This window comes from Chinchilla lanigera, unplaced genomic scaffold, assembly GCF_000276665.1.
Source record: "Chinchilla lanigera isolate Chin_1 unplaced genomic scaffold, ChiLan1.0 scaffold00099, whole genome shotgun sequence".
In the NCBI taxonomy this organism is placed as follows: domain Eukaryota; kingdom Metazoa; phylum Chordata; class Mammalia; order Rodentia; family Chinchillidae; genus Chinchilla; species Chinchilla lanigera.
In genome coordinates, this window is record NW_004955500.1 from 6,724,665 (window position 1) to 6,734,896 (window position 10,232).

The 10,232-nt window shown below is 54.4% G+C and overlaps 1 long non-coding RNA gene across 1 annotated transcript; it reads left to right on the forward strand.

Moving 5' to 3' along the window:
* The first annotated feature begins 6 nt into the window (after positions 1–6).
* LOC102021687 lies at positions 7–4,251 on the forward strand. The gene is made up of 4 exons (XR_001231489.1): positions 7–857; positions 1,343–1,566; positions 3,152–3,330; positions 4,053–4,251. It is a non-coding gene; the product is annotated as an uncharacterized LOC102021687 (long non-coding RNA).
* Positions 4,252–10,232: the final 5,981 nt, after the last annotated feature.

Genomic DNA, 10,232 nt, shown 5'->3' on the forward strand with positions numbered 1-10,232 from the left:
CGCACCCCGCTCGCGAGCAAACAGCCGCGCGGGGGCACCGCGGGCGCGCCGGCAGCCCCGTGCACGGTCCCACGCGAAGCTCCCAGACGGACACACACGCACGCACACGCACACACATGCACGCACGACTGCCTCGGGGAAGTTCCAGGATCCGATTTGAATGGCTGCCCGGCCCTCCCCCGCTGGCACCCCCCTGCCTGCCGAGGGGAGCAGAAGGGGCCAGCCTGTTCCTATTAAAAGAAAAGGGGGATGGGGCGGTGCGGAGTTTTTGGAGGTTTTCCTTTTTTAAGGAAATGTCTCAGGGGATTTCCTTCCCTCCGCTCCTCTTCCTCTCTTCCTCCCATTCCTCTGCCTCCACACCCCCTTCCCCCTCCCGGTCCCTATGAGTCAAACTTCAGCAATGTGCCCAGTGTCCCCCAGTGCATTACGGCGGATCACAGAAATGTTCCAGTCTGTGAGTCGGAATGCAGCCGCCTCCAGCCCTCCCTCAGCTAATAAACTCGGTGCAGGGATGGCTCCGCGCGCGCACGCACCGCTTTAGGCTGGAGAGGTCAGATTCAGGGGTCAGGGGCTGAGGACCTCCCCATTGTGCTCCTGGCCTGGGCCATCGGCCGGTCGGCCTCCCGCAGTCTGCTGGGTCAGAAAGCTCCCGGGACTTGGGGAGGTCTCTGACCCCGGAGCACTGGGTTCGCCTGCAGTGTGAGGTCCATTGGACACCAGCGAACAGCTTCCTTCCGAGCCCATCCTACTCCCTCAATTCTAGGAACCCCCACAGTCTCTACAGGGGGAAAACTGAGGCAGACCCCGGTTAGAAGCGAGAGTCCACAGGGGCGCAGAAGGGCTCGGCCATGCTGAAGGTGAACTTCTGACCACAGATTTCTCGTTCCCGGCGTGGGGGCTCAGGCCGGGCCGCCCCTCGCTACCTGTAATACTTGGCTGGCACAGGGCTTCCTCTTTTATTCCTTTCCTGTGCCGGAGCTCACTGAGCAGTGGATGGAATCACTCTGTATTTGCTAGCTGGCCCTCACAAACTCCTCTCCCAGCCTCCAAGCCCTCCTGCACACATCCCTGCCCAGGGTCTGGGGTACTTACTGCCCGGTGATGTCTGTTGCTGATGTTACTACTGTTATTCCAGCCAGACTGGACAGCTAGCTGCTTCCCATCACGTCCGTCCGTGCCCTACGTTCCCACCCTTGCCCTGGTCCTCTCCTTCCCTCCGAAATGAATGCCTCCCAGGCTCCTGCCACAGCCAGAGGGCTGCTTTCCTTCCTGGGCAGGACCCTGTTGGTCTTTCTCTTCGCCGACCTTCACCACCTGGTCTGCCCTCTTCCTTTTTCCTCAGCAACGTTCAAGAATGGATGCCCAGCTTGAGTGCTCCAGCCGTGGTCTAGCTATGCCTGCACCACGGCTGTGTTTCTTGTAGTGTATCGCGCAAGATTCAGGCTGAGTTCAGGTGAGATAGAGTGCGTGGCCTTCCAGGACCAGCCTCCAGCTGAACACCTCAGTGTACCCTTCTGCCCCGTGACTACCCATGTGACTCTGAAGATGCCCGCTCTGTCAGCCCAGGTATGTTGCCCCAGCCCTCCCCTTCAGGCCAAAATCATCCTCCTTCCAAAACCCTCCTGAGGCTCACGGCCTCTAGAAAAACTGCTGCTACAGCAGACCCCAGCTTCCTGCTGTCCCCCTCATGAAGTCCCACAGTGCCCGCCCCTCCGCCCACTTCTAGCTTTGCTTGTAGCTATTTCTGTTCTGAAGTCAGGCCTCTGCTACCAGGTGCATCATTCATATATTTGTTTGCCTTTTCTTTTTAACCTGATCGCTGACTTCTGAATGATCTGAGCAGAGCCTGACTATCCCCATAGTACCCAACATGGGACTCACTGTCCCCAAAATATAGGTAGAGGGGAAGACGGCATGTGTGACCTGCCTCTGGGATGCTGGGCTGTGCCCGTCTGTCCCCTGCTAGATTCATTTACAATTCCACCAAGCCCTGCTCTGTGGTGGAGTCTTAAGCCAGTTTTTAAATCTTAGGTTCCCTGCTGTGTTAGAGAACCTCCAGGAGCCCTTAGAGGCTTGAGAGAGAAAACTGCAGGCTGCCTCTCTCCCTTCTCCCCTGGTTACCAAGGGAAAGTCAGGAAAGCCTTCCAAATCTGGGTCTCACGGCCTTTTCAGCTAAACACCTGGCACAGGGGCTGGCCCCAGAGAACCTACCTGGGCTTCCTCAAGTCTCCCGGAGGTCTTTGGCTAGTACAAAGCTCCTCTTTGGGGCTCTGGACCTACTCGACCTTCTCTTTCTTTCCTTAGTCTTTTGCCAGTTGTTTACCATGTAGCAGCCTATGCTAGCTCCTGGACAAACATTAGATCATTTATTCTTAACAATAATCTTTGTTGTGCTCATGAATAAAGTATAGACCATGAAGATGAAGAAACCTGATCAAAGTTGCACAACGAGCAACTTACAAGGGCCATTCATTCACTCCATGAATATTATTGGTTCATTAAATTCATTCATTCCATGAATATTTATTGTTGCTGATTTCACTGCCTACTTTGTGCCAGGATTCAAAGTTCCAGAAAGTCGTCAAGTCTAAATCTCAGAACTCTGAGGCCTCTCCTGGCCCAGCCTTTTGGATGTGGTGGCTGCAGTCTCCCCAGTCCTCTCGAAGTCTGCACTTATCTGACGTACTCCCCACGAGGCCTCGGGATGTGTTGCTCCCCAAGGCCTCTGCGAGGGAGGGCAGAGTGGACAGCCACTGCTCAGGACTGAGTCAGGCCTTGTGCCGCAGTTTCTGGACCTGGGATCTAATCCCAGTTCATAGAGTTTTGGCCTTACAGATTAGTAGGAGAGGTCAGGTCTCCAGTGCCAAATAAAGAGTTTCATGGCACCAGACATTAGAAGTAGAAGGAAGTAAGTAGAGGAGAGAGGGAGGGGTGGGGAGAGGGAGGAAAAATAATTTAGGATTTGTTGAGTGTCTCCTATGCATCATGTGCTGTTCAAGGCCTTTTCACTTATATGTTGTTATTACTCCCATTGTTTTAGCGAGCAAACTAACGTTCAGAAAGATAAAATGATTTGCTCAAGGCCACAGAGCGGTAAGTGACTTGATCCCAAGTGTGTCTGACTCAGGGCCCATGTAATTTCTCCTACCAGAACAGAACAATGGAGAAGCCGTGCCAGGGCCTCCTGCTCCAGTGTAGCCTGGCTTCTTGAAGTCCCTGTTGATATATGCGTGTCACTGTAGACGGCGCGTTTCCTGCCTCATTGACCCCAGGCCCGTGGCCCCATCGTCATGCCTCTGTTGCCTTGCATAGGCAGGATCCAGGAACCGCGTGAGTGTTCTGTGTGTGCTTGAGACGTAGCTTTGGGGCGCATGCAGAAGGGCAGATGCCCTTTTAGGAGTTCAGGGTCTGACACGAGGGGTGCACGTGCTCCTGTGCATAGCTGAATGGATGCCCCAGGAAAATGCCGCGGGACCGGACGGCACAGCTTGGGAGGGGAGATGACCCTGGGGACTGAGGCAGGTGGAGAACCAAGCAGGTCCCTCCCCTGGCCCCTCACCTCCCTCCAGAGTCAACAAAGGTGATGCGGTTTCCCCTGTGGTCTGTTGCCCTAGACACCTGCAGTTCTAAGTAGATGGGTATGTGCCTCTGTGCCAGCAGTGTGGTGGGGAGACCCAGGGAGAGAGGATGGGGAGGGGCAGGAAGCCAAAGACAGAGTCCCCTGAACCCTAGGATGGAGCAGGTACAACCAGTGAGAAAGATGTCAGAGGATACCGCCTCCCCAGTCCAGCTCCCCAGTGAGGAGTGCAGACAGAGAGGTGGAAGAGGAGCATTGTGGGTATTGACGCTGGGCCTGAGGTCGGGGAACAGGAGTTCTAGGCCCAGTTCTGCCAAACTTCCTGGACTCTACCTTTTTCTTTTCCCTGTTTCCAATGCTAGGGGTTAAGCCCAGGGCCTTCCCACTGAAGTAGATCTCCAGCCCCTTTCATTTTGAGATAGGGTCTCACTAAGTTGCCCAGGCCGGGCTCAAACTCTTGATCCTCCCCCTTTAGCTCCCAGAGTGCTGGGGTTACAGGTGCGCACCACAACGCCCGGCTCTGGATCAGACCTTTCCAGTTCTCCATTTTGTAATAGAAATATTTTGGCTGTTCTGAAGTCATACAAATAATATATGTAAAGGTTTGCACCACAGCTTTGTATTCTGTTTTGTTTTTAACATCCCTTGGACTCTTGAAAGAAGTATCACTGTGAGTTTTAAAATCTTTGTCCTGATAGCATATGAAATATAGCAATTTCTCACTCTTGCTCCTGGGCAGGCAACACCACACACACACACACACACACATATATCAGTATGTGGACCTTAAAGATGAAAACAAAAACACAGCCCCTGCCCTCATATTGATCACAATGTGTGCAAGAAACCAAACAAACGCACGCTATACTTGAAAGCCTCTTACAAAGCCAACTATTTTAAACAACTCCCAATCTGTGTGATATTGGCCAAGTCACAGCCTCTCTAAAAGCCTCAGTTTTTTCATCTCCTACACAGGGAGGCTGGTTTAGATCATTGCTGCTTATTTCTTCTGAGTGCAAAGCTGTTTTCTAGCTCTGCTGTTCCAGGAGTGAGTGCGTACATGGCGGAGGAGGGGCTGGAGCAGACGCAGTTGGACGGCCTGGATGCGGCAGTGTCAGAGGCTTTTGAAGGAGCCCAGCCCGTGAATCAGTGCGGAGAGAGCAGGGGGTGACATTCCAGATAGGGAGAATGGCATGTGCACGGGCCAGGCCAGGAAGCAGAGCGGTGGCAAACAGATTAGCAAGCCTCAAGAATGAGGCTGCGGAGGGCTGGAGGGAGCGGGGAGGAAGTCGGGGAAGGAAGGGGAGAAGGGGCAGTGCTGGGCCGCCAAGCTGGGAAAGTGGGAGAGCGTAAGGGTGGGGAGAGACTCAGCCCCACAGGCTGTGCCAGAGCCCGTCTAGCCAAGCTCCACCCAGGAGAGAAAGCTCGCTCCCCTTGCCAAGAGGCCCCACCCACCAGGGAAGGCCCTCCCCACCCTCCCTCCCTCTCTCCCACCCTCTCCCAACCCCCGCCGGAGGTAAGCCAGGACCCCCTCCAGCCAGGGCCCTGTTCATGGCCAGAGGGACAGACGGGGGCACTCCCACACCCTCCTGTAACAACAACGCAGCAGCAAAGTAATAATAGGACAATAATGACGGTATATACTACCCATCACTTACCCTCCGATAAAACCTGAAAAAGCACATCCTTAGCCTGTGACCATTCTGTTTAGTAGAATCTGCTTCTGAGAGTGAGTTATAAGATTATACAGGCTGACCCTGGGCTGACACCAGATCTCGCCTGAAGAGCCCCAGTCAGATTCTGCAGGTCCGCTCATCGGCTAAGGCATGGTTAGGTTGGGGGCTCCCGGTCTAATGCGCACCACTCCCTTTACCGATAAAGGAAACTAAGGATGCAAGGGGGAAATATCTTGCCAGAGATGACATAGTTAATTAGCCACGGGGCAGGCAGAGAACTCAGGCCTCTGGCTTCTAGGTCAGTACTCCTTCCCCAGCCTGGCGGCCCAGCCCAGAGATACCTGTGCCAGCTGAGATTATGGTCAGGGAGGCAGCCACTGGGCCATGCTGTAATCATGAGTGAGAAGAAATTTGTCTGAGTTGCAAAATGCCTTTCTGCAGCCAGCTCACGATTAGTCGCTCCAGTAGGCCCCTGCAGGGATGCTGCGGTCCTCTCCCCGGCCAGCCTGACATTCAGCCTTGCCAGATCCGCCAGCATGGTACCCGCTGTTGCCTTCCTGGCCATATCAGCTGGAGGGTGGGATCCCACTTTGCTGCAAATCTCTATGGTTCGTCTCTAGACACAGGTGCATCTGGCCCAGGAATCTCCGAGAAAGACCATGGAGAAGGTCCCAGCCTGAGCGTGAGGCCCCTCTGCCCTAAAAGGGAAGTCTGTTAGGATGTGTTTGGGCTCCGCCCGTCTTTCAGGGAGTGCAGGCCTCCAGGAGAGGAGTCAAGAGGGAGATGGGGATCGAGGGTGGCTAACCCAGGAGGCAGGAGGGCTGTCTCTGCGAATACCTTGGGATACTGTCTACGCAAGATCCTGCCGCTGTCCTCTCCATCTGCTCACGTTTACTGGGCATCCCTGGGCCGGGTCCTCGGGCACAGAGGCAGAAGAAGCACAGCCACTTCCATTCTTGTGGTTTCCTGGGGCACAGTGAGAAAAAGGCCTGGACACAGAAAGTGGCAAGAGATGCCAACTGCAGAGGAGACGACGGCTCATGGAGTGACCAGCGGTCCCATTGGAAGGGGCCTGACAGGTCAGCAGGCCCAGGGGTGGGGCAAGTGTTTGTGTGCACTGCCCACCGTGTCCTGGGTGTCTGAGGAAGCCTGGAACGGTGATTCTAGAAGTCGGTCCCCCCAGATCCCTCTCCAGCCTGGTCTGACTGGCCAAGGGTAGAAGGCCCGATGAGGCAGGGAGACAAGGTGTAGGCCAAGCCTCTCCCTTTGGCAGCTCCTGGGCTCGAGGGCATTCTCCCGGAGCTTTAGGGGGTCATTTAAAGACGGGGCAGGTGTGCTGGTGCATACCTGTAACCCCAGCTAGGGAGGAGGCTGAGGCAAGGGGATGGAAAGTTCAAACCCAGCCTGAGTAACTTAGGGAGATCCAGTCTCAAAATAGAAAAATAAAAAGGACCCGGGGTGTAGGAATCCTAGAGTTCAGTCTCCAGTACCACAAAATAAATGAAGAAAGATGTACAGAGGAATGGACAAGGGGAGTGATGCTGCCCTGGGCCTAGCAGGGACAGGAGTCAGGCTGCCCGGGGTGAAGGTTATGACGTCCCCACCGGGTGAACTGAAGCACATTATTTAACTTGGAGGAGGCCTGGTTTCCTCATCTGCCGAGGAGGGCATAAAGTGCCTGTCTGCCGTATTAGGCTATTGGGAGAGTTGCCGGGATCAGGACATGCAGTGCTCAGCACAGTGCCTGACGCACGCTGAGTTCTGTCAGGGATAGAGCTCCGATGCCAACATCAGGAATAGAAGAAAGCCTCCTGCCTCTTCTATCTCTGTCTGTGGTTCTCCATGAATTACTGTCAGTCTCAAAACAAGCACTGACCGAACTAATGCAAGCGAATCCAGTGGAGGCTATAATCTGAGCTGACCCTCCTAGAGCATGCAGGGGAGGTGGCCAGGGTGTGGAAATAGAAAAACAGGTACAACCTCCTGTCACCTCCTGAGATACTCAGGTGCTGGCTCGGAGGTGAGGGGAGCCCGGACTAGGCTGCAGGCAACACCAGAGGAACTGCAGAAAGGGCCAGGCCTCCTCTCCCAGATCCTGGCACTACACATCTGGAGTGATCTGCACATCTGGCTGCATCCCTAGGGCAATGGCCACAGCTGCTGACATTTGAGGGAGGAGCGAGGCAGCTCCTCAGCAAGGCCTGGGGGGCTATAAATAACTAGCAAAGAGGACGGGGGGATGAGGTCGACCTTTGGGGGACGGAGCTACAGGAGACTTCCCCCTCCCTCTTGGGTCCATAGCCAGAGTTTTAGCAAAACAGGAAGAGGCAGTGGCAGCTGCTGGGAAAGCCGGAGTGGCTCTCCTTCCCCCACTTGCCTGGGGCCTTCGGCTTTCAGCCAGGACCTGGGAGAGGTGGAGTCAGCTAGGCATGGAGAGGGAGGGGCAGGCCCACACAGCCTGGGCCCAGGCTCTGCTCCAGTGCCCGCCTAGGGCTCAGCTGGGGCGCAGGAAGAGGAAGAGGAGACAGAAGCCCAGGGCTACGCCTGCTGTCCCCAGTCCCGCCTGCTTGCTTTCTGTGCCCTCGTTAGTGGGACAGCAGAAAGGTTATGCGTTAGAAACGGAGCACAAAACGTGCCTGAGCCCAGGCAGTGCGCCTGGAGGCCCAGGGTCAAGGTGAGCCCACCTCCAGCTCCCACTGCGCCCTGCCTGCAGATGGGCTGAGTGCAAGCCCTAGCGGTGGGAGGAAGGACTTCAGACAGGAGGAAGGGTGTCCCTGGCCTCCTGGAGGGTCCCAGGCCAGCCCAAGGGAAATATTGGGCTCCTCCTGTAAGCTGTTGACGTGAGGCCATCCAGAGGTCTGAGTGGTCCGCAGTGACTGTTTTCCCAGATGAATGAGGCATCTGTAGGACAAACTCAGGAGAGATAAGCCCCAGCTCAGCGGGCTGCGTGAATCAAGGCTTGAAGGAATTATCCAGAGAGGCGTGTGTTGCTGTTTTGCCTGGACAAGACTGGCCACTCAGGGCCTGGAGATGTCTGCTTGGCAGAGTGGCCAGTTGGCACACACGTCCAGGGAGGTCTGCGCCTGCATCTGCTTGCCTGTCTTTGCCTCCTGCACCTGCAGGCCTGTATTTCACCTGCCTGCAGCGCCTATACCAGCACGGTTCACTAGGAGACACGCGTGCAACCTCCAGTTTCCCAGTCTCCATGCCAAAAAAGTAAAAACCAATATATAAGAGTGATTTTCATAGTACATTAACCTAATGCATCTAAAATATCATTTGGGAGGGAATTCAAAATAAAAAAGTATTAAGATCTTTTTCCTCCTTCATACTAAGTCTTTGAAATCCAGTGTGTTTTGTTTGTTTGTTTTTATACTTACAGCCCATTTCGATTCTGATTAACCACATTTCAGTGCTCAGTAACCGCACACGGCCTGGGGACTTGCGCAGGATTAGAGGATTCTAGCTTTACCCCTTCCTTTCCCCTTCTTAACGGACTGAAGAGGCTCCAGAGGTAGAGGAGGAAGGCGGTGAGGTCATTGTCAAGGGTAGGTTTGCTCGGGGAGGCTGGCTACCCATTTGGCTGTCCAGCAACTACCTCTAGACCTAGAACCATTTCTTTCCTTTTTTCCTTTCTTCTTTTCTTTCTTTTTTTTTTCTTTTTTTAGATAAGGTCTCACTATGCAGTTCAGACAGACCTCAAACTTGCGGTGATCCTCATGCCTCTGCCTACCGAGTGCTGGGATGACAAGTGTGCAGCACCACACCTGGGTTGGAATCAGTTCTTATAAATAGGCAAGCAAGGAAACTGAGTCACAGAGAAGCATCTTGGCTCACAGCTGGCCTCCTCTCCTTCCTCGGCCTCTGCCTCTGAGCTGAAGGTTGATGGAATCCTGTTTCCCCTTCACATGTGCTGGCCTCTGCGTGCCTCTATCCCCTCCTCCAAACAAGCCCAGGCCCAAAGCGATTCAGACAGCAGAGTGAGGGGAGATGGGAGGAGAAGCGAATCTGGAGGGAAATGCAGAATCCAGCGAAGGGCAGGTGAATTCTGAGGTGCGGCGGGACAATTGGAAGCGTAGAATGGGAAGATGCTCCCTGGAGTTGTGAAGAAGAGGGTCGAGCAAATGCAGATCTGGAGATCTCAGTGAGTAGTGAACACGACTGTCAGGGAGCGAGAGCACGAGAGCAGGAGGGAGGAGGACGGGAGCGGAGTGGAAGGAACGAGCACTCCACACAGGAGCCTGAGAGCGCAAGTGGTAGTTGGAGAAAGGAGCTGAGAGGGAGCGGCGGCAGAGCTTAAGGGCAGCAAGGCTGGGTCAGAACCCAGAGTGGGAGAGAACGTCAAGGAGAGTCCTGCGCTCGCTGGAGCTGGTGACGCCTAAGATCACCCTCGCAGAGCGGGCACAGAAATTCACGTGAAGCACTAACGCGTCAGTAGACTCAAGTTCAAAGCACTTCAGGGGAGGAGGAAATGCAGCTACTAAGAAAAGTTAGGGGGAGGCTGCACCTGCAGGTAAGCAAAGTATCGCCAGTTAAAGTGAAGTCGGGTGCGGGGCCTGGAATCCCAGCTGCTAGGGATGCAGAGGCAGGAGCATCGTGAATTTGAGGCCAGCCTGGGCAAGCTAGCAAGACCCTAACTCAAAACAAAAATAAGAAGGGGGGGAAGGTGGCTCAGTGGTACCATGGCCTTGGGTTCAATCCTCAGTATCATAATAAAATAAATACAATACAACAAGAACACCAAAGTGAAGACAGATGCTCTTTTCAGACATAGTGAGTATGTGATGGAGTGTGTGCTGTCAGTGGCGGCAGGACCTCTTCTGAGGTGACCTTGGCCACATACAATAAAAGCTACAAACTATTCGGACCCCTTTTTCTCAGGAACCGCACCCAGTGTCCTCTGAGCTAGGTTTCCGTGTTCGAGAATCCAGGATGGGGGCAGAGTATCTGCATAACGACGTCTGCCACCACACCGTTTG